At 51.5% G+C, this 24,445-nt stretch overlaps 1 protein-coding gene across 9 annotated transcripts in view; it reads left to right on the top strand.

Moving 5' to 3' along the window:
* KCNA2 (potassium voltage-gated channel subfamily A member 2) overlaps positions 1 to 24,445 on the top strand; it is a 58,825-nt gene that overhangs the window by 5,907 nt on the left and 28,473 nt on the right. For 2 of the 9 annotated variants that reach the window (XR_006780327.2, XM_087866159.1), the window contains exons 3-5: positions 17,569 to 18,200; positions 18,441 to 18,700; positions 18,832 to 18,931. The gene's annotated coding sequence lies outside the window, so the exon portion shown is untranslated. Of the gene's footprint in view, positions 1 to 15,968; positions 17,409 to 17,568; positions 18,201 to 18,440; positions 18,701 to 18,831; positions 18,932 to 22,251; positions 22,418 to 22,921; positions 23,027 to 23,168; positions 23,961 to 24,445 lie in introns of those variants that run through there. The other 7 variants (XM_045801538.2, XM_087866158.1, XM_045801541.2 and 4 more) reach the window with 7 other exon arrangements.

The raw sequence follows: 24,445 nt of genomic DNA, 5'->3' as shown, positions 1-24,445 counted from the left end.
GGTGGTGAACTTTGATGGGGACACATCTTAAGGGCCAAACAGGGGATTCTGGGCCTTCCCAAAAAGCAATATGGGGGTCTGTGGTGGAATGAAGTTGAAAGGAATGTGCTCTGGGAAGGGTTCCGAATAAGGTGACTCCAGAGCAACAGGCTGAAATCTGGGGATTGAAAATTGAAAGGAAGGGGCCAATACCACAGCATTGATTGTAACTCCCAAACAGCGCATCAAGACCAGAGGGGCAGGGTTGGTCCCCTCCTTCTTCAGTGTTTCAGACAGAGACCCTGCGCAGGGTGTGGACCCATCCCTGGCCTGCCTTGGGCCCCGCCATCAGTGGGCTTTGTGCTGCCATCTGGTGGTGGTGTCATGGAAGAACAGTCTTAGTGGTTCCAGGACTCGCAGACTCTTGGGCGTGTGGCCAGGGAGGGTGTTGTCAGTGGATGCTGGAGTTTGCTGAGGCTCTTTGAGCTGCGAAGGTGGTGATACTGGGGTCCTGAAATCCTTACTCTTTCTAAAAGGTGCAATTTCTTTGCTCTTTCAATTGTCTCTTTTTGGCCACTATTTAGCCCAGAGGCTGGCACAGAGTAGGCATTTTCTTTCCTAATAATAATAATAATTAACAACTGGTGAATGCTTACCATGCCCCAGGTACTGAGATATATTATTATCTTAACTATTCCTTATAACAACCTTGAGATGAGTATGTCAAGAATTTTTTAATAGAAGAAAGAACTGATGCCATGAGCAATCTGCTGAGTCACTTGGGAAATGTTTACTGAGCACCATTGTATGTCATAGTGTGCTAGGCACTGGGGACATGGAGGCGACTGCCATGCGTAAGGTCTGCCCTCCTGGAGTTAACAGCCTGGAGGAGGAAAAAGACATTATGCAAACAGTACCATAGTAATTAATTGATTTTATTGTGATTAATAGACTAAAAAGGAGAAAAAGTACAGAGTACTTACAGATGGTGACTAACTTTTGAGTCCACTTGATTAAAAAACGTACGCTTCTTCCAGCCTGACTTGCATACTGCTGCATTACATGAATGAATACTCTTTTCTCTTTTCTTCTTTGGCTTTTACTCCCCGACTTTTGACTCTGTCTCCTCATGGAATCTATATTTTTTTTCTCCCTCTTCCCAATTAAATCCTCTTCTCTGCCCATGCTATGTCTTCTGTCTGCCATTATTATCATTTGTTGACTGCGTGCCTGCATAAATGAATGAGTCAGCGAATTAATGAATGAACTCACGGACATGATTATTGCACAAGCACATGTCACTCATCCACTGCGGGTCAGACACTTGGTGTGCTTATGAAGACATGGGTCCTGCTCTCAAGTTGCTCACAGTCGAGTGAGAACAAAAACATGGCAAGAAACAATCACAAGACTGAATAAGCACACAGGAAAAAGAGAGCAACCATGCTTAGGTACCTAACTGAGCCTGCTTCTCCAGTGATCTGTAAATTCTGGCTGTCACAGCAAATCCTTTGCTCCTTGACACATGTCCTAGGATGGTTACCCCATTTATGTTGTGTCAGAGGTATGAGTGTCCTTCGTAATTTATCTTTCCAGTTTATTGGAATATCTCCCAAACAAGTGGTTCCAAAACTTAGAATCCTTGGGATCACTTGGGAATCTTTAAAAATCACTGGTGCCAGGCTCTTACCCATCCCAAACATTCTGATTTAGTTGATCTGAAACATGGCTTGGATATCAGGAATTTTTTTAACTCTCCCAGGAGATTCTAATGTGCAAGTTTGGGAACACTCTTGCAGATCCTCATGGATCTGGTCTGGGAGGTGAATGAAATCAGATGGGAGTTTGAGGAAAGCAGGTGAGGCCCTGCAGCCAGGCACTTGCTCCCAGGTTTGAAGGGCAAGGCCATGACTCCCAGAGGAAATGGCTCTGCTGGGTTCGAAGTCAATGGACGGCATTGTGAAGTTGTGTCCACTACTTAACAATCATTCTGCACTCACTCTGTGCCTGCTTTGAGCCCAAGTTAGTCCATCTCTGCTCTCAAGGATCTGGTTGGGGGACATGGGTCTAAAACATACAAGACAATCTTGTATGATTGCTGAAAAGATGTGGGATGTCCAGGGACACTACGATGGGACATCTAATCTGGGCTCCCTGCCCTTTACATCATCTGCTCTCCTCCAGCCCTCTACAAAGAGAACTTGACCAATAAAAAATATACAGGGCATCTGTTATATGTTAGGCACCAGGTGCCAAGAAGTGAATGAGGCCCCTGAGGCAGTACGAGGATGAAGAAGATAGATCCCTGCTCAAGGAGTTTACAGACTAGGGTGAAGAATCTTTCTCTTTCATTCCTCTCACACGAAACAGTTTGGGGTGAACCCCATCACAGAGTAGAAAACAGTGCTATGGAATGTAGAGGATGACCAGGTCAGCTCTGACATCTAGCAGCTCTAGATGCTCTGACATCTAGAAGGATCATTGGCAGCAAACCTTAAGATGGGTGGGATTTCTGAGGATGAACATAGAAGAAGAGGAAAGCATTTCACTCCTCCTCGCCTATTTTGCTAGACTCAGGACATGCCCAGGGTGGAGGACAGAGTTGGGGATTGCTTCTTGGTCTTGCATGACCCATGCCCACTAACGTTCCCAGCTGCACACTGCCTTTTCCTGCCCATCGGGGCACATGAGCAGCCTATAATCAGTGAAAAGCCCCATCGACCACAACCATTGTCTGGAAATAATAAGGCTTCATTGGGTAAGGCTCTTGGGAACTAGCAGTGGCTTTTTTTTTTTAATGATTTTTTATTATATTATGTTAGTCACCATACAGTACATCCCAGGTTTCCGATGTAAGGCTCGATGATTCATTAGTTGTGTATAACACCCAGTGCACCATGCAATACGTGCCCTCCTTACTACCCATCACCGGTCTATCCCATTCCCCCACCCCCTCCCCTCTGAGACCCTCAGTTTGTTTCTCATAGTCCATAGTCTCTCATGTTTCATTCCCCCTTCTGATTACCCCCCCCCTTTCTTTATCCCTTTCTTCCCCTACTGATCATCCTAGTTCTTATGTTCATTAGATGAGAGAAATCATATGATAGTTGTCTTTCTCTGCTTGACTTATTTCACTTAGCATTATCTCCTCCAGTGCCGTCCATGTTGTAGCAAATGTTGAGAACTCGTTCTTTCTGATAGCTGAGTAATATTCCATTGTATATATGGACCACAACTTCTTAATCCAGTCATCTGTTGAAGGGCATCTCGGCTCCTTCCACGATTTAGCTATTGTGGACATTGCTGCTATGAACATTGGGGTGCATATGGCCCTTCTCTTTACTACGTCTGTATCTTTGGGGTAAACACCCAGTAGTGCAATGGCTGGATCATAGGGTAGCTCAATTTTTAACTTTTTAAGGGACCTCCACACTGTTTTCCAGAGTGGCTGTACCAACTTGCATTCCCACCAACAATGTAGGAGGGATCCCCTTTCTCCACATCCTCTCCAACAATTGTTGTTTCTTGCCTTGTCTATTTTTGCCATTCTAACTGGCGTAAGGTGGTATCTCAGTGTGGTTTTGATTTGAATTTCCTTGATGGCTAATGATTTTGAACATTTTTTTCATGTGTCTGTTAGCCATTTGTATGTCTTCATTGGAAAAGTGTCTGTTCATATCTTCTGCCCATTTTTTGATTTGTTTATTTGATTCTCGTGTATTGAGTTTGAGAAGTTCTTTGTAGATCTTGGATACCAGTCCTTTATCTGTAGTGTCATTTGCAAATATATTCTCCCATTCCGTGGGCTGCCTCTTAGTTTTTTTTACTGTTTCCTTGGCTGTGCAGAAACTTTTAATCTTGATGAAGTCCCATAAATTCATTTTATCTTTTGTTTCTCTTGCCTTTGGGGATGTATCATGAAAAAGGTTGCTTTGGCCGATGTCGTAGAGGTTGCTGCCTATGTTCTCCTCTAGAATTTTGATGGATTCCTGTCTCACCTCGAGGTCTTTCATCCATTTGGAGTTTATTTTTGTGTATGGTGTGAGATAGTGGTCAAGTTTCATTCTTTTGCATGTAGCTGTCCAATTTTCCCAGCACTATTTATTGAAGAGACTGTCTTTTTCCCACCAGATGTTTTTTCCTGCTTTATCAAATATTAGTTGCCCAAAGAGCCGAGGGTCCATTTCTGGGCTCTCTATTCTGTTCCATTGGTCTATGTGTCTTTTGAATCTCCTTTCAACACCTTATCGAATTCAAGAAAAGGGGAAACTCAACATTGCCCAAGAGCAGCTCCTCTAAATATAAATGTTTCCTCAACGCACAGCACTACTTTCAATACCTCTTTCCCCCCATTCCTGTCCTTGCTATTTCACTTCCTGTCTACCTCATAGGGTTCCTGCTTCTCTCACTTCCTCCTGAAACCAAATCTGGCACCAATGTTTTCTATAATTAAACTAGTTTTTAAGATATCTCTAGTTTTATTTTAGTTTTCTTCTCCTACCTTTTTTCCCCCTTCCCTATTGTCTTTCTTCAGATTTAACTAATCATCAGATTTTCAATGAGCATCTATTAAGTGCCAGGTTTAGTCATGGAGTGTCCACACAGAGAAATGCAGACCTAGTCCTGGTCCTGAGCCCTTACAATCCAATGGATAAGGACACATAGAAGTGGGTAGAGATAACATGGCATTAGCTGGCATGGTAATTGTTGGTGATACCAGGAGGTTTGGGTGGCTAGGATTTTGCATTTCAGGGGAGGGAGACTTCTACATGGGATAGTAGCTGGAGTCTGGAACTACAAACCCTTTGCGACTGGACATTAAGCAAACACTTACTATGTGCCAAGCAATGTGTGGAATGTTTTCTTCCCAGTGTCTCATCTCATCCTTAACAATGTCTTCAAGCAGGAACTGTTTATTATGCCCATTTTACTGGTGGTGAAATTAAAGCTTCTGTAGAGGATGTAGCTTTCCAAAATCACAGAGCCAGGAAGAAGCTGAGCTGGGAGCCTAGCCCAGGCCCATGTGACCCCAGATATTTAGATTAAGGTTTGGGTCACTATGTGAGCCACCTCTGGCTCGAGTTTCCTGTGTGGGACATAGCAATTCCTCCCTCCTTGGTGGCAAGATGAAAAGAGATGTAAAAGAACACCTACCACCGTGCCAACCCAGAAGGTTCCTGGTAGACCGTGGTTCTAGCCATCATCGTCATCATCGTCACCATCACCATCATTGTCAGACTCCTTGTTACATTCTTCTTATTATTAAAGCCTCCCAGGGAAGCAGGAAGAGGGCTCAAGACATTATTGCTTGAGAGGAAGGGAATGGCACTCCACACAGGGAGGTTGGAGGAGCAAGATTCAGGCCCCAGAGCACATGGTGTTCTCAGGGACTCAGCACCAACCTAGTGTGGCTGGAGCCCGAGGTCTGGGCAAGGCTGAGCGGAGATAAAGCTGGGAAACTGAGACTCTTGAGTGCAGATTTAGGAGTTCATACCTGATCCTGTGGACTGTGGCATCTCAAAGTGGTTGTATGTATGTGTTTTTTAACGTCCACTAATGGTGACCTTTAAAAATAGGGTTGTTTTTTTTTTTTGGTTGTTGTTTTGAAGGGTAATGTTTCATATAGATAAAAAATCAAAATAATAAACATACACATTGATAAGTCTCATTCTCATGCTGCCCTGACCACCCCATTTTATAATCCCTAGAAGTAACCATTAGTTTAATTTATTTTATATCCTTCCAGTATTTCTTTGTGCAGATATGAATAAATACAAATGTATATTTTTATTCCACTTATATATTCAAATGGTAGCACACTAAATACCCTGTTTCCCCTTGCTTTTTTTTTTCACTTTATAATAAATCCAGAGCTTTTTTTTTTCTATATCCAAACATAAAGGCACTCAATCTCTTTTTACAGTAGCTAATATTCCATATGTACATAAACCACAGTCCGTTTTACCAATCCCCTAGTGACGGGCACTTTGGCCATGTCCAGTCTTACTATCACAGTCATTCTACCACGAATAACCGTGTCCTTCATCGTCATTCTGATGATATACGCGCGTATACTTGTAGGATGAATTCCCAGGATGGGATTACTAGCTCAATGGGTAAGTGCATTTGTAATTCGGAAGACTATTGCCAAATTGCCCTCCATGGGGGGTCGAACCAATTAACACCCCTATCAACAACCTACTGATGAGAGTCCCTATTTCTTCAAAGCCCAGAAAACAAAGTGCATAGTCAAACTTGAATTCCTGCCAAATTGATGTGAAAAAAACTGATGTCTCAGGGTAGCATTAATATGCAATTCCTCTTAATTATGAGTGAGAGGGTGTATCCTTTCACTACTGTTTACTATTTTCTATTTTATTCATTTCCACCCTACTCTTTTTTCCCTTCCTTTTGCTTATGTGGCGCTTCCTTTGTTCCCCTTTTTTTAGTTTCTTAAGGTGAAACGCAGGTCAATGGTTTGAGATCCGTTCTAATACTGGCATATGATGCCATTAATTTCCCCTACAGGCTGCTTTTATGGTATCCCACAAATTTGGATGCATCAGGCTTTTCTTTTTAAATTTATATTTTTTGTATTATTCTTTTAAAATAATATTCTTAAGCTATATTTGACTTCGTTTTTGAAGGATGTTTGAGTAGATATAGAATTCCTATTTGACTCCCCTTGCCCTGTACTTTGACTATATCGTTCCACTGCCTTGGAGCCTCCATTGTTTCTCAGGAGAAGTCAGTTCTTGACCACGTGTTTGCTCCCCTGTACATGATGAAGCATTTTTCTCCTACTGCTTTCAAAATTTTCTCTTCATTTTAGCTGTCAAAACTTCGACTTTCATGTGTCTAGGTGTAGATCTCTTTGTGTTTACCATATTTGGGATTTGTTGAGCTTGTCAGATCTGCAGATTAATGTTTCTGATCAAATTTGAGAGGTTTTCAGCCACTTTTTGTTCACACATTTTTTTCTGCTCTTTTCTCTCTTTCCTCTCCTTCTGAGAGTCTCATTGCCCATTTTGGGGGCATATTTGCCGTTGTCCCAAAGATATCATAGTTCTCTGTTCACTTTTCTTCCATTTTTTTCTCTTTGTTCCTTATAGTGGATGATTTCTACTGATCTTCGTTCATGTTAACCGATTTTCCAACATCTCAAATACACTCTTAAGCCTATTTAGTGAAACATGTGGTCCTTTTTTAGAGTTTCTATTTATTATTTAGATTCCCTACTTGTTAAGCCATTTTTATAATATTTTCCTTTAATTCTTTAAACATGTTTAATTCTTTAAACATTTGTAATAGCTACTTTGAAATCTTTTTCTGCTAAATCCAAAATCTGGGCCCACCAAGGACCATTTTTAACTGTTTTTTTTTCCTGAGTGTGGAGCACATTTTCCTATTTCTTTGAATGTCTTGTAATTTGTTGAAAACTGGAAATTTTTAGGTAATATTTTGTAGAAACTCTGGGTTCTGATTTTTTTCCTCTCAGAATTTTTATTGTTTTGGTTTGGTTTGGTTTTGTCCTTTGAGTAACTTGCCTGGGTTTAAACTGTGGTTCTTTGTCTCTCTGCAAGGTGCCTCACTGATGGGTCTGCTCAGTTGTTGTTTTTTTTTCCCCTTATTCCTATTTTTTTAAGGCTGTCTCTAGAAGGTCTACCCTTGGTCTGCATAGCTTAATGATCAGCCAATGATTGGTCAAAGACTATACCCAAGCTCCTGAGCCAGTAAAGCTTCCACCCCTTTACCTATGGGCTGAGGAGTGAATTCAAAGCTGAGGCAGGTTCTTAAGTCAGCTTTTATTTTCCACCAGATCCTTCCAGAACTTTCCTGTGCATGAGCACAACTCCCAGTCAGACAGAGATGTGGGGAGTGTTTATCTAGTCCCTCTGTGACTATCTTATTTCCAGGTTTTCCTGCTAAATTTCTGAGTACTCTACGGGTCTGCTGCCCACCCCAAACAGTGTGAAGCTTCAAGCAAACAGGGCTGTGGGCTTTCCCATTTGTTTCATTCCACATTTACCACTTCTACTGAAAACTCCGCTGAACACGGGACTTTAGCCCTCCTCTCCAAACCAAGAGCACCAGCAATGATACGGTTGGTTTTCAGAGCCAGCCACACTCTGGGAGCTCTGCCTCTCCCAAGCTTGGAGGTAGGAGGGCCGCTCTGAGCAAGACCACCACAGACTCCCATTGTTCTGACCAGGATTTCAAGAATTTTTTTACGAATAAACATTTTTCAATGTGTTATTTTGTATCTGACCAATGTTCAGAGCCCTGAAATGGCTCTGAACAATTTTGTCCAGTATAACATTATTTTTGATGAGATTTGCCAACCTCTTCACTCTGCCATAGCTGGAAATCTTACCAGTTGTTGTTTTTAATGGAGTTATAATTTTATGTTCCAAAGACACTCGTATTTTATTGAGCTAAAGCATTGTGCTACCTGGGATGGCCAGAGTTGAAATTGGCCCACTAATCCACTTTTTTATGGAAACTTGTAAAAAGTTAGCTAATGTACCCTTATTCACCCACCAAAACACAGCATTCTAAGGAGTGGGACTTTGGAGGACAGAACATGCCAGATGCCAAAGCCAGGGTCCACACTCAGGCATCTCCAGAGACTTGGTATCCAGCGGATAAGACGGCAGCACTCTAGTTATTTTAGAATTCCAAAAAGCCTGAGGAGAAGTCACACCTTTACTTTTAACAAGGCAGCCCAGGCACAACAGAATGTCAAGTCGCTTTACTTTGGGCTGAATTCTCACACTTGAGCGAGGCAGTCAGCAGCCTCTCATGCTGGCCAGAAGTTATGTTGGTTGTTAGAAATGTTCACATTGCTTACAGTGGATAGACACACTCATCGTTACATAATAAAAGCAGTTTGTTTTGCAGGCAAAATGATCCCACACACGGGGTTCCTGGGGGTGGGTGGGGAGGATATTTTAAAAGGAGTTTTCAGTGGGAATGACCAAAAAGCAGAGCTATGCGGAGAGTGGGAGTACCTGGGAGCCTGACTAAGCCCAATTCAGGAGCTACTTGGCCCCGATCCCATATTCAACTCCCACCCACATCCTCACCGCAGGACGTTATTTGGCGAGACCAACAGTTCACCACCTCACTCCCTGCCCTGTTCTGCCTGCCCACTCCCACTTTCTGGCCTTCTGCTAAGTGAAGACCCCATTCTCAGTGACACAACATTCGGCCCCTGAGAAGGAGCGTGGGACAGACAGGCGAGACCATGGGCAGCTGTGCCTGGAAGAGATAGTTTGCTTACCCTCAGGAAGTCATCCCACCAATCCCAGTGAGGACCACACCTGAGGACCTGGGATGGGGTTTCGAGCAGTGAGCAGTGGGTCCCCAGTATGCCGGATGTGCCCAAGAAGTGGGGAGGTACCACTAAGACACCGCTGTACCAAGGGCTCACCTGCCCACACAGGATTCGCCCAGAGGGGAAGGGAGGGGTCCTGAGGACAGACAGGAAGGGCGAGGACAGGGCGTGAGTCTGGGTTCTAGAGATGTCAAATTTGGTCTGGGGGCCAAGAAGTCTGATAGTCTCCTGGCTCTGGGTACTCACCGAGTGAGTGCTTGACCTCTCTCTCTCCCTCTCCCTGTCTTTCTCCTTCTTCTCTTTTTCTCTATCTACCCCCGCCTCGCTCCCGCTCCCTCTCGGGAAAGTCACACAACTATAGTTCAGAGCAGTATGTGCTATGGGAGATGTGCACATGCATCAGTGGCCTCCTGGGAGGTGAGACCCAAGTCAGCCTGGGGAGGCTGGAATGCTGCCCCCGGAGGGGTGGGTGCTTAAATACGTTCGTTGGGTAGAGGGGTTTGTGTTACTCGATTACACTAAAGCTCCAGTTTCTGGACATTATTTGCAGAACAGGGAGTGGCGGATTGCTGTCAGTAACATGACCTCAGGTCACTGGAGCTGCTGGGGTTTGGAGTTTGACAAAAAGTTGGGGGTGGGGACGATTTTTGACCTTCAAAATCTCACCTGCCTCTTTTTAAGAAGCCCTCGGTTAGCAGGTATCAGGGAACTAGGTGCTGGTTCAGAATGTCTGCTTCCCATCTCTCCCGCGCTGCGGGGTGGGCGGGTTGGGGGGGTCTGGCAGGGTGGCTCTGAGGTCCCCTAGCTGCTGCAGACACAGCCTGTGCCGCAGTGTGCAGTTGCCGCTGCGTGTAGCGCCCTCTGGTGGCCATGAACAGTACATGCATCTGGTCCTTTCTGCAGAGCTGATTTCCACTCTGTTGGAGGTCTAGAGGAACTGCTGGGCGTGGGAGCTGATTTCACAGCCAAGACAAGAGAACTTAGGCCAGACTATTATTCCATGCCGGTTATTAAGTCCTTCCTATATGCCAGGTACCGGGCTAATACAGGTATTATCATTCGTTCATTCATTCATTCATTCATTCATTTTTATACCTTCAGTATGTGCCAGGCACCTCCTAGGAAAGCAGGTATAAGCAGAAACCCCATAAAGGAAGCAAGTCCTGAGAATGTATGGGGAAAGAATCTTCCAGGGGGTGAGGATAGCCGATGCACAGCCCTGCAGCAGGGATATGCTTGCTGGAGTTGGGGGTAGGCAAAGAGGCAGCTGGCCCAGCCGAGTGAACACGGGAGGTGGTTGGAAATGAGGTCAGAAAGGTATCCAGGGCACAGATGGTGCAGAGCCTTCCAGGCCACAGAAGAGCTGTGGGTTTAGTTCTAAGGCCAGTAAACAACCATTGGATTTTGAACAAAGGCATGACACAACCTGATTTACATTTTTTAAAAATTCACTCTGGCTTCTCTACAAGCACGGGTAGGAGCAGAGAGACCTGTTGGGAGCGCAGGTGAGAGATGGGAGTGTCTGGTACCTGCCTCGCTCCTTGGAGGAGCTGAGACATCAAGAGTCCGAATACATTTTGAAGGTAGAGACATTAGGATTCACTGATGGCTTAGTAAAATGCTGTCTCCAGGGCTTGGGCTTGAACAACGGAGTGAGCAATGGTGCCACATAATGACAGGGGGAGGGTCAGGTTTGGGGGCGGGGGAGCAGAAAGGAGAATTCCAGTTTGGACATACCAAGTTTGAGCTGCCTATTGGAAGTCTAGGTAATGATGTCAAGTACCCCTGAGCAGGGCTTTCTATACCTTTTCTCCTCTCGTTATGTCTCTTTCATAGCCCTCCTGGGTCTTTTTCCCACTAGAGGGCCGCACCGCCTCCATCCCATGTCCCAGAAGGAAAGTCCACCCAGAGCAGTTATTCCAAACAGAAAGAGCAGAGGGCATCACCATCTTCCAGGGCCAGGCCTCAACTAAATGGCAAAGTCAGAGAAAAGCTTGAGATTTTGGGATCCTCAGACCCTCCAAAACATAATTAGAAGATAAGAAAACCCTTTTATCCCAAGCTGGCAGGTCTCTCTTCATGTGGCTAACCTGATTCTACTATGGGAGTGTGGACCCGTGGACCCCAGCAGGGAGCAGGTGGGACCCTGCGTTCCAAGGCCAAGTCCTGAGCCGTCTATGTCTCCACCCCCACAGCCACCTGGCAGAGTGAGTTGGGCTCCCATGGCATCCTTGCACCCATCACCGGATTTCTGCAAGTCTGTCTCCCCTGCCAGTCAGCAAGCCGTGGGAAGGAGGCAGCCACCACGTCTCCTTGAAGGCACAGTGCCCAGTACTCCCGCACTTGTCCTCTCTGAGCTCAGGTATTTCCAGGTCACAAACCCTGTTCAAAACTCCTCTGCCCCCCCTTCTCCAAAGCCCACATGTGGACACTGGGTCCCATCTCTAGACTGCAGTCCACTCTTGCAAATGGATGAATGGGAAGGATAGGGCTACTCTGGAGAAAACTCTGAGACTGCCAGTTTTCTAACATGCATTATGTTTAGCTCCACAGATGTCACTAATAAATGACTTCTTCCTCCTGAAGTAGAAGTGTTGGCCCCATTGTGGCACAAACATTGACCCTAACTAGGGACCCAGTGGTGTCAGACCCTGCTTCATCCTACACTTCTGTGTGGGAACGAGAGAGAGAGCCACGTGGCTCAGATGCTGTGGAAGTCATGTCCGTGGGGGAGGTGAGTGTGTCAGGGAGGCCCTGGCCCAGATGTAGCTGTCTGGGCCACTGCTCTCAGGCCCTCCCCCTGCCCCTCTGACCATGACTCCACGGGCTCCTCCCCCTCCTCTCTCTTCCTTTACCCATAATGTGGGTGTTCTTCTCTTCTCATTCCATCTACACTCTCATCCTGGAGGCTCTCATTCTCCCCCCACAGCTCCAAATAACCCAGCCCCAGCCCTCTCTCCTGAGCATCAGGCCAGCACTGTCACCTGCCATACCAGCCCTGTAACCCCCATGTGTGCCGGAATTGCCCCCCCTCCATGGACTCCATCCCCCAACACCCATATGAGCTCGCGTGCACAGAGGCGCACACACGTTCTGAGGCTCTTGCTTGGCCAGAGGCCCCGCTGCTCTCCCTCTCCCTCTCCTGAGTCCTGTTGACTCCCCTGTAGTGCCCCCCCCCATTGATCTTTTCTCTCTACTACCCTGACCACTGCTCTGTCCCTCCCTCCCTGTCGACTCTGCCCAGGAAAAGCAACCCCCTCCTCACTGGGTCCCTGTGTTTGCTCTCAGATCAGCCCCCACACTACGTCTTCATGACAAAACTCATTACGAACCGTATTACATTGCTGAGTTATCTTTCCAAAATCTAGCTGGATCTTGTCTCTCTCCTACACAAAACCCTCCAAGGTTCACGCTCACTTATAGGACGAGAGAAATCAAACTCCTCGGCATGGCCTTCGAGGCCTTCCCCAATCTTTCCGAACGACCTTTCCTGTCTCACCGTGTCCTTCCATGCTGCTTGCTCCCGTCCTACAGTATGACTCGGTATTCCTGGGACAGGCAACACGGCTTCCGAGCTCTGTCCCTCCCATCCCCTCATCCTGGAATCCACTCGTCCACTCAGGCATTTACTTTACAGAGATGGATGGACGACCTTCAGCATCCCAGGCACTGGGGACACAGGAAAGAGCAAAATCCTCAACATCTCACCTCTTAGAATTTGTATTCTAGCAGCAGGGAATCAGACAAAAATGGATGCGTGAAGAGCTAATTGGCAGGTAGAGATAAATGCTATGGGGAGAAGCATAGCACGAGAAGATGCAGGGCCGAGGTGGCTGTTTGAGACAGGCTGGTCCCAAGAGCGTTTCTGCAGGGAGTGAATGCAGGGGTGAGGTGTGCAGACGCCCCCATGCAGAAAGCCCCAACCCTCACCTCAATACCCCTTCTGAGGCCTTTGGACGTTCTTCTTAAGGACACCTCTCAAGCACCCCGTCTTTCAGGAAGGCTTTCCTTGTCTTACGGACTTTCGTGCTTTATTCTTGCAGTGAAGCCAGTTCCTTCTGCCGTGAGTCAGAGTCAGTTGCTGACAACTTGCTCCCCTCTCCAGCTCTCGGGAAGGATCTACTTCCACTAATGTTTGTGGAGCACCTCCTACAAGTCAAGCCCTGAGTGCTCCCCCGTGGTGCTGGGGTAGTGCCCGGCTTAGAGCTGGGTGTGGTGAGTCAGACAGACCGCAACCCATCTCCTGTGTCTCACACCTGCTTACTGGTTACGTGGCTGCCAGTTAGGCAACCTCGCTAAGCTTCGGTTTCTGTGTTCGCAGAATGGGAATGAAAATAGTACCCACCTCTGTTAGGTATTATCCTTAACATAATCCTGGGCAGAAGGGCTTCAATGAGACCCTCACTGCTAGGTGCTATTGAGTTTTTCTTAGGAACCATGCCGCCTTCTGCATGACCGAACGCTGGGGTCCCAACTTCTTTAGAGGAAGAGCTCTCCTTTTTTCCTCAAAGCTCATGAACTTCAGAGAAAGTGCAGCTAGGACAGACATGGTAGGCAGTCCATTGTGAAGTGACTTCCAGCCCCTTCCACTGCTGCCCCAGAGACCCCATTGCGCTAACCTCACTACAACCATGACCTTGACCATGACAAGATCAACCCGGGAGAGAACAAGCCGACAGCTCCATTCTCATCCCTTCATCACCCGAGAAAGGGGGCCTGGGGGAGGGGCTGCAGACACCCCTGTCTCTTCAGGTCCATGCCCAGGGGGGCCTGGGGACTGCTGGATTACGGGAGCGCTGGCTTAACCCAGCAGCTTCTAAGTGCCAGAGTTGAGAGAAGAGATGAAGTCCTCCGGGATGTGTGCACCATGACAGAACAGCTCCGCCTAGAACCAGACACCTGTGTGCCGTATCCTCAAGGGAGGAAGAAGCACAGAGCTTTCTATTTTTCTGGGAGCCTCGGTACTTTTCCTTTCTCCCATCTAGTATCAGTTTCCTGGGCCCGCTCTCTGCACCTCTCTCACATGGCCACTGGGTGGCACTGTTGGATGATCCCGGAATTTCCAGAGCCCAGAAGGCAAGCCAAGCTGGGGCTGGGAGTTTGCAGGGGCAGGGAAAAACACCGTTTCCAACTCCCTGTCCCTCTGTCTAGCCATCCCTCACCTCCCTAGGCCTCTGTCCACTCCCCTTCATTATTCCGGGTGCATCCTGGCTCTGCAACACCAGGAAGCTTGCCAAGATGTCTCCATCACCTCCATTCTCTGTCTTCCCTTTTCCCTAATTCAAAGCCGGGGCAGAGAGGCTGAGTCACCCAGATCCTCAGGTCTGAGCTCCCTGGACAAGGTCCTGTTGCCTCTCCAGACCAGAGCTCATTCCATTCAACAAACACATATTTGCCACCTGATACTCTCCTATCCAATCGTTTACTCCCCTGACTCTATCTCCTTAGCATTAGGGGGAAATCCACACCCACTGTGTGGCAGTCAGGCCCCTGCCTTGTTCTTTATGATTTCCTTGGGTCCCTTGGTCTGTCAAAGGTCCCATAGGGCCCGTCGTTATCCCCTGTCTACCCCATCTCTCTCGCTGCAAGGTCGGCCCGTTTTCTCTCCATAGGGCCTCAGAGCTGAAGAATCCCAGAGTTCCCCCTTGTCATGGCCCTTCCTGGATTCAGGCAACATCATTAAGATGCAATGAGCATCAGGTTTGCACTGTTTCAAATTTTTTCAGGACTCATTTCAAAGTGATTTGGCATCTCCAGAATTCCTTCCTCCCTTTTTAAGCAAGCAGTGAGATGTGATGGGGGCCGCTGACTTGGGGGTCAGAGGGGCCTGGGCGTGAATCCCCTCTAGAGTGAGCCTTGGGACCTTGAGTGGGTCACATGCCTCTCTGAGCCTCCCTGTCCTCTCAGCAAAATAGTTATCTGAGGAGCACTTACGAAACTGGTTAATGAGATTTGTCCATTGCTTGCACGGGCCTCTCATTCCTTAGCTGGGATGAGGTCGAAGAACCAGTCCTAACTCAAGAACGGGGTCCTATAGATCATGTTGCCCAGCTTTCCCATGTTACAGATGAGGAGGTTGAGGCCCAAGGAAGGGAAGTGACTTACCCAAGGTCAAAAACCCAAGGTCACCCAGGCAATGGCAGGGCTGGGGCTACAACTGCCAGGCCTGTGGATTTTCCATATTAAGTTGCTTCTCGCTTGTCTCCTCTATTCCCCTGCTCCATGGACTAAGGCAGTACAGAGGTGAAAAGGAGGACGTAGGGGTCAGAGTAACAATCAGGCCCAGATGAACCAGCCACGGGACGTGGACACTAAGGAGTCAGTGTGTGCCAGGCACATTCGTGCAGCAAAAGCAGTCCTAGCACCCCCCCCAACACCCCCTCTAAGCTCTGGGCTGATTGGGTCACATCTGGGTCAAAGGGCTCCTCCCTGGGACCTCAGTGTGAGGCCCACTTGAAAGTTAATTTTCAGAGATCGGCAAGGCCCCAAGAGCAATTGCCCTGGCAGTGCCCCAAGAGAAGGGCCCCAGCATTGGCAGAGATGCAGATGGGGTACAAAGGAATGGGGGTACTAAGCCATGGAGTACTTAGAGGAATGGGGGGGCCTGGGGATGACGGCTTCAAAGAAGAGAAGCTGCAGGACTCCTGGCCACTCTCTTCAACTGCCTGAGTGCTGATGTGTGCTGGGGGCGGAGGTGGGGAGGTGGGATTTGTGCTTCATGGCCAGAGGCAGAATGAAGACCCCGGAGTAAAGGCTTTGGGGAGGAAGATTCCAGGTCAGCACAAGGCCATGAAAAAGTCTTAACGACGCACAGCGGGAGGCCATCAGCAGTCCAGAAGGCCTGTAACAGCCAGAAGGTGGGGAAGCATGAGTCTAAGGGTCCTTGCAGAGCTTACAGCACAGAGGGGCAGGGGTACAAGATCCAGTCCAGCCCATAGGACGCCATGAAAGAACAGAGCAGAATGGCTAAGAGTGTGAGTCCTGGGGCCTGAGTTCCAACCCGGGCTCTTACCTGGACTAGCTGTGCGACTTGAGCAAGTCGCCTACCCTCTCTGTGAGCCAGCCGGGGAGCCACCCCCCTCTGGGGAACCACTCTGCCCCCTCTGCCATCCTCGGACGTAGGGGAGGGTGTGTTCCCCATGGTGGGGGCTGCTGTAAGGCCCGCTGTCCTTCTTGACCCCTCTCTGCAGATTAGGCCAGGGTCAGGAACAGCTCCTGGCCGGCCCTGCAGTGCCTGAGGGGTCTTTAGAAGCAGGGGCCTTCCAGAGATGCCCAGTCTGGGGGCTAAAAGGCAGAAGGGATTGTTAAGCTGTGGGGTGCGGCGGAGTCCATGTATCTGGTTCACAAACACTGCTGGGGCGATTGCTCGGTGCCTGGCCTGGACCAGACACGCAGATGCAGGCCGAAGACCCATGCACCTGTCCTCAGGATGCTCCCTGCCCAGTGGGGGGCAGAGATGGGCTCCCAGAACCCAATATGATAGGTCTGTGCCCTGGGCAGCAGGCAGGCCTTGCACTGATGGGTGAAGACCAGGGAGAGGGTCTCGAAAGGCTTCATGGAGAATGTGACATGAGTTAACTATTAGAGAAGGAGTCATTGGGGGGCACCTGGGTGGCTCAGTCGGTTGGGGGGCCGACTCTTGATTTTGGCTCAGGTCATGATCTCAGGGTCTTGACATGGAGCTCCACAGTCAGCAGGGAGTCTGCTGGAGGATTCTCTTTCCCTCCCCCTCTGCCCCTTTCCCCTCCTTCCTGCTGCCGTGCTCTCTCTCTCTCTCAAATAAATAAATAAGTCTTAAAAAAGAAGAAAGAAAAGTAGCCATTGGGGTGATGGGGGTGGGGGACCAGTGTGTTCTGGGTGAGAGGCTGCTAGCCACAGCAGGAAGCCCTAGAACCATCTGGAAGCTCATATTTCTTGAGCCCATCCTGCAGGTGAGACACTGAAATAAACACTCCGTGCGCATTGTCTCCTTTGGTCCCCAGAAGAACCATTAGGCATTAGTCCCATTTTACAGATTGGCGCTCAGAGAGGAAAAACACCGCACCTTGAGGTCACGTGAGTGGCAAGCAGCAGAGCCAGGACTCAACCCCAGGTCTGTCTGACTTCAGGACTTGATTTAATATATCTGTTTGGGGCCAGGTAGAGCCATCAGGGCCATTCAGTTTGATGCCAGTATAGATTTTTAAGTTGGGGACAATGGGGGAGGGAGGGAGGGGAACACTGGATCACGAAGGGCTCTGCTTACCTTCTAGAACCTGTAGTCTGGGTCACAGCAATAGGGAGCCAATGAGGAGTCAAGAGGTAAGTGACATGATTGGATTTGCACTTTAGGAAGATCACTATGGCAACCGTGGGGAGAAAGGACCAGGGGGAGCTCCCATGAGCCTGGTGGCTCAGACCCTGCCTGCTGGTGGCTGAAAGCAGGGTAGCAGGGGCTGGAAAGGGAATCAGAGAGAAGTGAACGGTTGCCAAGGCCAAGTGATGGACTGAGTACAGGGGATGTCGGGGTGGGGTAAGCAAAGAGAGCTGATAGGGCTCCCAGGTTTCTGGTTTGGGCAGCAGGGAAAAAGGTGGTCTTTCTCCCACCCAGGGGCACAGGAGGGAGACACAGTCCCGGGAAATAAGGCTGATGAATGCAGCTCTGAAGACAGGCCAGGCCTGAAGATAGAGCGCCCAGGGATCCAGCCGGAGGCAGGGCTAGGAAGCGGCTCAGCTGCCTGGAGCACAGGCGCAAGGAGCGGGTTGAGAAAACTGCTCAGGACCTTGACCCGCTCCAGGCCAGCTGGCTCACGTGATTGAGCTGATACAGATGGGAGCCCTCCGAGAAGCCCGCTCTACAATACGAACTGTCCCTCTAACAGACGGAAGGCTGGGACATTGAGAGGTACACCTCCACCCCCACCCCACTGATATCCAGGCCACCGCAGGCAGCCTGAGCAAGCCCCGCTGGCCTCAGACAGAGCCCTGAGTCAGAAAAGCCGAGAGACACAGAGATTGAGAGGGACACCGCCAGCTGGGGAACTGTCCTCCACAGGCAGCTGAAATGACAGGTGGTCCAGGGGATGAGTTTGGAACACCAAAGGCGTCCCTATCCCAGCCCACCATAAACCTCTCCCACTTCCAGTCCTAATAGAGAAGAAAAACACGGCGACGATGCTGAGATTGGTCTGCTGAAAGCAACATTTAGTGCGTGCGACGGGATAAGCCCTATTCTAGAGGCTTTACATCCCGGCCCCACGGTACGAGCTCACGGGCGAGGAACTGAGTCACAGCTAAAACACGGCAAGCCCGGGATTGGGCCCTGGACGCATCGGCGCCAGCGGGCTGGGCTGCACTTCAAGTGCTGCGGCTCTGCCTTCGGCTGTTCACAGCAGGGGCGAGCAGGTGAGCCCACCAGCACGATGCCTGACCTGGAATAGTGGCTCCACGAGGGAACGGAAGGTCCACCCCCTTCAATCATTCCTTAATATCCTCTCTTTTTTTTTTTTTTCTTTCTTTCTTTCTTTCTGGCCAAGACTTGCTGTACAGGAGCCAAGGCCCAGACCTCCACAGAGGAGTTCCTTGGAGGCAGCAGGAGTTAATCTCGGAAGGTTTCCTGCAGGAGGCAGCCCTCAGGTAAGTAGGGGGCTGGAATGATGCTCACTGCACTTCCAGGGGAAGTCCTCAGACATCAGACATGAGGCGCGCTGGCAGGGCACAACCGTGACAGCAGCCACACCGGTCACAAGACCAGGGGACTCTTTCACACTGACGAGGCTTCCTGCTTTTCCAAGTGCATTCCCATGAATTCTCCTCTTCGTCGCTAACAGATGAGATTTTAGTACACACTCACAATGAATGTTAGTGTCCTTCCTGCTTCCCTTCCTTCCTTCCACTTTCTCTTTAAACCCCGCGAAGCAAGGGGAGCCAGGGCACAAGTGCCATCCTTCCCATCTTACAAGTAGACCGAGGCAAAGAAAGGTTGAGCGAGTGACTTTGGGTCACACAGCTCCTCATGCCAAGACTAAAGCCCAAGGGTTGAGGGATGCTCAGCCCTGGGCCCTGCAGATGGGACAAGCATCAGTAGAGCTGCTCCCAGCCATGGCACAGAGTGGAGACATCCAGGTCCCGAGTCTTGCGCCACTGCCTTCACCGCACCACCACCCAGCTTCTAAAACAAGACCTCCTGTCAGGTTGGGCTCCCCTCAGCATGCCCTACAGGTCTGGAAGGTCCGCTGGACTGAAGCCATGATCCTAAGACCAGGAAGCAAGCCCAGAGGGCTGGCACCAGCCTACCGGTCGAAGCAGGCAGCAGAATGGAAGAGTGATTTGTGAAGTCAGACCTCTTGAGTTCCGTCCCAGCCTCACCGCTTACCAGCTAAATGACCCTGGACAGCGACTTGTCCTCTCTGAGTATCTTCATCTCTAAAATAGAGATCATGGCATCTTTCCCCCAAGGTGGTGCCAGGGAGTCAATCAAAGGACCTAAGGACAGCTGTCAGCCCGGTGCTTGGGCCCACGTTCCATGCCTCCCTGACCTGCTTCCTGTGGACTGGAAGGGGCTGTGCTACCATAGGGGGCTGGCGGGTTGGTGGGGGACCAAGCATCTGCAGAGGTGACAGTCATGCAAGGAAGGAGAGCCACTGCTCTGGGAGTGACACCTGAGAAGGGAGCTCACGGAGTCTTCTAAGCTCATGAGTTGTGGTGGGAAAAACGAAGAGACCGCCCCTCCTGGACCTTCAGCGCCTCGGTCCGGTCCGTGTGTTGGGGGCTGGGAGAGGGGGGCGCACCGATGCACCCGGTCATAAACTCTTCCTTTCAGTGACTGTAGTCACAGCTTGCAGGAAGTGACAACTTCGAGTCACTGGCAGCTCACTCCCAGGAAGGCAAGGCATGGCCCCCAAGCGGGAAACCCGACTAAAGGGCAAAGGAGTGGTCTTTAGGGGTTTGATCTGCCCCCAGGGAGGGATCAAGGGGGCACTCCAGCTGTTCTTTTGTGGCCAAAATTAAGAAACGGTGACCTCTTTAGGGCTGGAGAGAGCTAGCAGTGATTAAACAGCTAGGTTAAGCTAGCTGGCTGTTCACTGTAACTCATGGCATCCTGACCGTCCTGTGACTAGTTCCACTGTCCCACGCACCAAATTAGAAACTGAAGCTCAGAAGGTTTAAACAACTTGGCCAAGTTTACAGAGCTAGCAAGTGTCCGAGGTGGGAATTGGGTCTATGTTCTTTTTCTCACACGGCACCGCCAAACCAAGACAGACCTCTCAGGGCGGGACCCACACCCGGCGCCCTTGCACAACGGGTGTTATGTTTCTTTTTCTTTCTTTCCTTCTTCCCTTAATTTCTCTCCAGTCGTTGTTCACACTTAGATCAGGTTTTAAAAAGGGGAAGTAGGATGGCATACCCCTGAGGCCAATCAGACGGGGCGGAGGTCAGGGCTTGGAGGAAGACCCAAAGACAGAAATGAAATTAGAGGGCTGTTCGCTGAACAGAGCAATGTGGTGGGGGGGGGCTCAGGGTGTCTGTCCTAGAGTCACAGGCAGCCGATTCATGTCTAGAGCCACGGCTTCATGATCTCAGGCAGGTCGCTTCCCCTGTCTCTGCCTCAGTTTCCTTTCCCCTGGAACGGTACTGATATAGAAACTAGCTCACAGAGCTGTGAGGATCCAGCCTCCAACCACACTGGAGGTGCTTAGCACATGGTAGGCGCATGTTACCAATTAGCGCGATTATCCATTCTCCCCCAAGAGCTTTTCCCTGTCCACGGCTTTCATTTTAACAGTGGAGGACAAGGAAAAATGTAGAGATGTTATCAAAGGGATGTCCGTTGTGCTTCGGTTGACATGATGACCCAATGTAGCCAGAAGGAGAAACAGAGCCTTGCAGCGCTGGGCAGGGGAGGCTTCCAGAAGGAGTGTGGAGCAGGGACTGGGGGATAGTTTGCTGAAGGTGGTAGGAATGGCTGAAACCTCAGGGCAAGTGAGGAGTGGGCTACACTGGGAGGCAGAGAGTATGGGCCATTCAAACCTGCTGATTGGGCTCTTGGAGAAGTGGCCACAGTGAAGCTACAGGCTGGGAGTCAGGGAGACTTTCACAGGGAAGCAGGGTGGAGAAACCATCATTAGTGGAATTCCTTCCCCGGGGCTAAACTCTTCCCCTGAGCAACTTAACCCTCACAGCAGCCCATGAAGTATCCTCAGTTTGCGGATGAGGTCACCGAAGACCAGAGACCTGAATTAATTCACCTAGTACCTGGCAGGGATTTAAGTCCCAGCCTGGCTGGCTCCAAAACACTGAGGCCACCCTCAGCCTGGGACACCGAGTCTAGCTTCTAGAAGCCCTAGACCAAACCAGTCTTGCTTTAGAGTCATCTGTCATCCCCAGAGCTCACTAAAGTCACTGCCCTCCCAGACCACCCCCTACCCACCATGGCTCAGGGTAGGCCCCCAGTCTTAAAGCTACCTAGTAGGCTACCCTGATAAAATGCAGGAATTGCAACAGAGCCGGACCTTGTAGGCTCTCAGAACTTCCATCACAAGCCACAGGCCTAGAGAGGAAGTCTCTCAGCAAGGAGGCCCAGCAGGAGTCTCTCCCCCCCCCCTCCTGCACTGGAGCCCCTCTGCATCTATGTTCTGGGTCTGGGGCACTCTGGGCTCAACGAATCACTGTTTGGAACTGTGATTCTGACCCAGATCTGGAGACCAGAACTCCCAGGGGCATGGAGCTGTCATGCGGCTCTCAAGAGCACCCTGGACCCTCTCAGAGCCACCATCTGAGCTTCCCATACACTTTCTTCCAAAAGCCAAGGGCATCCTCTTCCGCCCACCCCCTAGTGCCAGGGCACCAGGAGTTGCATTTCCAATTTCTGAGCCGGGGGGGGGGGGGGGTGCTCTGTGAAAGTCGGTGAGGAGACCGGTTTGGGGAGGAGCCGGCCCTTCCCTAGGGCAGCTGCAGGGCGCGGAGCCCTCCGTGCCCGGCCCTGGGGGGAGGGAGCCCAGAGGGCCGACTCTGCAGTTCTGCCCGGTCCTGTGGCTCCTTGGCAGGAAACCCAGCAGCGAGTTTCAGCCACACTGCGGCCGTACCTGCTGCGCTCCCTTGCGAAGCCAAGGCTTTGGCCAGGTAAGAGCGAGGTGGGGAGGCAGAGCTGGAGGAGAGGGCGAGCCGGCGAGAGAGGGGGTTTGCAGATCCGGTCTGGCAGCACTGTAATAATAGCAACCCAACTCCCGCGGGGCTGGATCCCTCCTCGGGCCGGGGAGAGCTGCGATCGATTGTTTCCTCCTCGCCTACTTCATGATGTTGGCAGGAGCCTCCACGACCGCCCCTCAACTTCTGTCCCCGGCTCGCCGGCCCCGGCGGCACCCAGCTGAGCTCTCCACGAGGTTCTGGTTAGTCAGCCGGGCTCCGCCAAAGCATGGGGGTTCTCCCCGCAGGGTGGGGGCCGAGGCCCGGGGGCCCACTCAGCGGCCACCTGCTCCGCTCTGGGCCCCGCCGGCCCCTTTAATTCGAGTTCGCAGCCGGGCCAGGTGCGGCGCTGCGTGGCGCGGTGCGGCGCGGTGCGGCTGCGGGCGGCGGCCGGGCGCTCCGTACGCGCCGCCCGCGGGACTGCAGAGCCGGCTCCCGGCTGGCCGCCTGCACCCCTACCGCCGCCGCCCGCCGCCCGCCGCCGCCGTTCCGCCGGCGCTCGCGGTCACCCAGGAACATGGAGGCCCCGGGTGCCCAGCGGGAAGGGTAAATGGGTGTCGGGGCGTGGGGCGGCGCGTGCGGCTTCCCCTGCCCGGGCTGCGGCGCGCGGAGAGGCTGCGGGGCACCGGGCGGCGCAGCCTGCAGCGCGGCAGGCTCGGGCTGAGCGCGGGCCGGGCGAGGGGTGCCGGCGCCCTGCGGAAGGAGAGGGCGCGGAACGGGCTCGGGACCCTTGGGCTGAGCGCGGCGCGGGCGGAGGGGCGCCGCGAGGCGCTGGCGGGTGATGGGTAGTGCCGCTGACGGCAGAACAGGGTCTGGTGAAGAGCGCCGGCTGGTAGGACCCGCATCACTTGGGACGCCGGCCTGCATTCCCCTCTCCGGCTCCGAATCGAAACGGCTTTCCAAGCGGCGGAGCGGGGCTTTTCCGCTTCCCCGGGGTCGTGCGCTGCGGCAGAGACCCCGCGCTTAGGAGGAAGCGGAGATCTGGGGCAGCACCGTCCTCCCCACCCCCAGAGTTCGGGCTCCCGTGTTTTGGGGTGGAGATGGGCCCCAGGGGCGAGAGAGCTGGGCTGCGCTCGGGCCCGCCGCGGCCGGGCAGGAAGGGGTTAAGGCGGCGCTCGCCGCGGCGGCCAGCTGTCGGCGGGTCCGGTCCGCCGGCGCGGAACCGAGCGCGGAGCGCGCCTGGCGGAATCCCGGCCGGAGTCGGGGCGATGGCGAGAGGGCCCGGACCCCTCCCCGCCCTGGGGCCGGCGGGATTGGGCCGGCAGGGGGCCAGCCCGGAAGCCGGCTTCCTCCAGGCTCCCCCTCTCGCTGCTGCCAAGCCGCCTCGCAGCCAGGCTGGCCGAGCGTTCGTTCGGCGCTCCCTGCGGAGGAGATGTGAGGGCTTTTCTCTTGGGGGAGAGATCGGTGGTCGAGCGCCCGCCCAAATCACATGCCACCCTGCTCAGAGGGAAGCCTACACCCCAGGGATCCCCGAGGGAGAGTAAGTCTTGGGACCAAGCCAGCCAGCTTTTGTAGAGTCGACCTTTCCCTGTGAGGAGTCTCCCCAGATGGGCTCAGATGGAGTGTGCGTCGGGGAGGTCGGGGGGAGGGGTTCTTCCTCCTCCCAGACCCTGCCGGGGTCAGAGCTTATAGTCGGGCTGCAGTGGAGGAAGCCCTCCCCTTGGGAGCTGCCGTGTCCTGACCTGGGGGCTGGAGGGCTTTGCCCAGAGTCCCTCCTGATCGCTGCTGAGGACCAGGGGAGATCTGGCTCAGCCTTGGGAGGCCCCAGGAGGAGGCAGGCCCAGCCCAGCCTGAAGGCTGGTTCCCTGGGAGAAAAGGCTTCCAGCTGATGGAAACCTGCCCAGAGAAGGCGGGGAGGCTGAAGGGTAGTGCTCAGGTGTGACACCAGCATGCAAGGTGGGCATGGATGGAAAGCTGCCAGAGCCCTCCCAAATCTTGGCACCTGCCACCCAAAAGCCCTGGTTC

This window comes from Ursus americanus, chromosome 12, assembly GCF_024610735.1.
Source record: "Ursus americanus isolate L20-20 chromosome 12, mUrsAme1.1.p, whole genome shotgun sequence".
NCBI classification, from domain to species: domain Eukaryota; kingdom Metazoa; phylum Chordata; class Mammalia; order Carnivora; family Ursidae; genus Ursus; species Ursus americanus.
The sequence above is the reverse complement of the archived record's forward strand: the minus strand, read 5'-3'. Positions and strand labels throughout refer to the sequence as shown.